This window comes from Eriocheir sinensis, chromosome 8 (assembly GCF_024679095.1).
Source record: "Eriocheir sinensis breed Jianghai 21 chromosome 8, ASM2467909v1, whole genome shotgun sequence".
In the NCBI taxonomy this organism is placed as follows: Eukaryota; Metazoa; Arthropoda; class Malacostraca; order Decapoda; family Varunidae; genus Eriocheir; species Eriocheir sinensis.
The window spans coordinates 25,219,004-25,222,812 of record NC_066516.1 but is presented as its reverse complement, the minus strand read 5'-3'; positions in this window follow the sequence as shown (position 1 = coordinate 25,222,812).

Here is a 3,809-nt window from a genome sequence, read left to right as displayed (position 1 = left end):
AGGAATGAAAAAGGAGAGAGCTAAAGTAAATAAATAAGTGTAAATTTTGTTGACCCTCACTCACACCAGCTCCAACAACCAGGGCCAGTGCGCCCACGTCCAGCTCTGATGGCGGACGCAACATGTTCTGATAAAGAATTTAATTTTTCGTTTGTATCGCATTTTATCGAAGATCTCGTTATACTTCCGTGTTTAGGTCAAGGTAAAGTTGGGAGCAGAGGCTATAGTTGCGCGTGGTGGCGGTGCTCATCTCCGTAGCTGGCCGTGTGAGCGTGGTGGAAGAGAACCCATTAACCCGACACAGGGCCAGTGTGACATCCGGGCTACCACAGTTTACCTTCCCCAGGTTTCCCCAGGTACCCATTTATCGACCATCCCCGAACGGAAGGATGAATAGCTGGGTGGGCTGCAGCCGACTGCCCAGTCGGTATTCGATCCCAGACCCGAAGATTCGTGCAGGCGTGAGATGTGTTTAGGAGGTTTTTCTTACTGAGTGAAATCGTCTAGTTTGGTCTAATTTTGTCAACCAAAGCTCTATCTTGTATAAGAAACGAGCTGATGCAAATAATATGGAAACACGTAGTACGAGAACATATGAGATTACCTCCATTTTTTTTTATTTATTCTGTTATCCCCTTATCCGGCTAATCAGGAGAGGCCTGACAAACACTGCCAAGGCGCCAGAGGTACACCGCTTGAATAAACCTTTGTAACCGCTGGTGATAACGATGACGGTGATGGTCCTTCGCTCATATGTCACACATTGTTCTCGCTTTTCCTTATTCATGCTTTATTAAGGTTGAATCCGTTTGCTTATCTCCTTAGCTTCAACCGAATGCGTTGGCATTGGGTTCTGATCCGCGGTCTGGCCACCTCTTGATCATGCTCTGCCGCCTCTTGTTTCTGCTCGGGCTGTTGTATATCTTTCAGCGCTACGCCTCTCGCCGCTTCCCCTGCCGTGCTCTGGCATATTCCTGGGCTGCTAATTTGCCGTTTGTGATTCTCCGTGTGTCGTGGCGTCCCGGGGAACAATGGTGCTGCCTTAATTACGAGCTTCCGCCCCAAAGGCAGCAGCCTGACTGGACCTTCAGGCTAGCTGGTGTGGTGGCGTTATCGTGAGAAATCGCTTCGAATTCTCCTTAACACGAATTGTTGAGGGATTACTTTTTGAGTTGTCGAGTTGAGTTATCGTGGGAATGACTTACTCATCAACGTGAGTTTAATAGGTCTTTGTGAGGCCTTACTCAAAGATATATCTATTTAACACATTCGTGTTAAATAGATGTACTCATCTATGTCTCATCAACACGCCTTGGTGTAGACATGGTCACTCGTACAGGTGAGGCCTCAGTCTTCAAGTCTCCTAAAGTAACACGTTTTCTCTCTCTCTTCTTTCTTCTTTTCCAACAATTTGTTGATTTGTTTGCTCTTCAATTAAGTTGTTTACCAAGTCTTGGTGTGGCCATACTATTTGATATCTCTTCTTAACAAGCGCTGCAGTCATTCTTGTCTCACTTCGTCAACCTGCCTCTACATTTTTTGTTACGTTGGCACACAATTGTCACTACCACTTTAGCAGGAACTACAGATCTTCATACTTTAGGCAGAAAAATAAAGGCAACTTCCCTGAAGCTGATTGCCTCAGCATTAGGTTCTTCAGCAAACCACTCAGCGTCTCGTTTCCTTTAGGAGTTATCTTCCTAAACCTCTTTGGTGTAGGTCGTGGTGGCCCATAAGCCTCTTCGTTAGGGTGGTGTGGCCTTCACAACCAGCCCTCCCTCTTTCGACATTGTTCAAAGAGACTTGGGCATTTCAAGAGGTTTGAACCGCTGCAAACCTCTTACTCAAACTGTCTCACTTCTAAGCTTCTCTTCTCAGGGAACCCTGAGGGAGTAGAGCGACCCTCCAGACTTCAAAGGAAAACTTCAACACGGTAAGCTGTCCTCTTTTCTTGGAGATGGGAGCAAAGCCTCACCATTCGTCCCACTAATGTTGTCCATCGCGAAGCCCTTAGTGTGTGTGTGCGGACTTTTCTCTCCCTCTTTTTGTGTTTACTTTTAGCGCCAGGGCAAAACACACACACACACACACACACACACACACACACACACACACACACACACACACACACACACACACACACACACACACACACACACACACACACACACACACACACACACACACACACACACACACACACACACACACACACACACACACACACACACACACACACACACTTTCTTTCCTTCTTTCCTTCCACTTTACTTTCCACCATTTCTTCTTTCTATTCATTTCCATCTTCTGTTCATTTCCCTCTTTTCTTGTTCCTCCTTCCTCTCCTTCTTTAATCCTCTCCTTTTCACCTTTCCTTTCATTCCCTTCTCCTATTCCTTTCCTTCTTTTCTTGCTTCTCCTACCTCACATCCTTTGTCCCTTTACTATACTCCTTTCCTTTCATTTCCTTCTCCTATTCCTTTCCTTCTTTTCTTACTCCCCCTTTCTCTCTTCTTTGTTCTTTTCCTTTCCAACTTTTCCTCCATTCCCATCTTCTATTCCTCTCCTTCTTTTCTTTCACCTCCTCTTCGCTCTTCCTCTATTCCTCTTCTCTCCTATTCCTTTCCTTTTTTTTCTTACTCCTCCCTCCTTTCCCTCTGTTTTTCCCTTTTTTCTTATCGCCCTTCTTCTGTTCCTCTCTCATATTCCCTTTCCTCCCTTCGTCTCCCTCCTTCCTTTCCTTATTCTTTTCCCGTTGCCCTCTCTCCCCGTCCTGTCGGTGTCATCTCCTCATGTTTCCCCCAGGGGCACCTCGCTAAGTCGCCCCAGCTTCGTTACCTTAAACTTTGGCCAATTTAAAACTATTGCCGTGAGCTTCGGGGGAAAATGACGCTTGCGAGAAAAAAAAGGCAAACACATATTATAAAACTGGAACATGTCTGCCGCCCGCTAGGAAAAAGAAAATTACTGCCCTTCCTTTTTTTTTTACCTCGGTGTCTCGCTTTTTTCTTTCCTTACTTTTTTTTCTTTTGGTTGGAGGTAATGCTGCTTGTGAAGGTGGTGGTGGTGGTGGTGGTGATGATGTTAGAGGAGGTGGTGGTGATGATGGTAGAGGTGGTGGTGATGGTGCAGAGGATTGTGATGGCATTGGTGATAGTGGTTGATTGGACTTAATGCCTCTTATGGAGGTGGTAGTGGTGGTGGTGACGGTGTTTTTTCTTTTTTTTTCTTTACAACAAAGGAGGCAGCTCAAGGGCACAAAAAGAGAAAACAATAATAAAAAAAAGCCCGCTACTCGCTGCTCCCAAAAAAGAATTAAAAGAGGTGGCCGAAAGATGTGATGGCACTGGTGATAGTGGCGATAGTGGTGGTCATGTTAGGTACCGTAGAGCCGAGATTTCTGTATTAAGTCATATCGTTTCATTGTGTGGACTAACTAACTAACAGGAACATACGCCAGTCTGCAAAACAAGCATAGAACATCCACGGGTCGATTAAAGATAATTTAAGCAACGTTTATAGGCCTGGTGTTGTGTTGGTTTGGTGGAAGTCAAGCCATCGACACCCACCTAACCAATACAGCGGAGTAGATTCCGCTCAGATTCTATTCAAGCGACCGATGCGTGTTCGATCCTTGTTTTGCCCGACTGTACTTGTTGGCGTAGTGTGTGGCAGAGCATAAGAGGTCCGGTGCTGGCCCTTGTTAAGCCTGGAAAAGTCTCGTTCTTCCTCTTCGTTGGTGTCCGATGCAAACAAAAAAACGTGCAACCAGGGAACGGTCATTTTTTGGACCTTACAGTTCAGTTAAA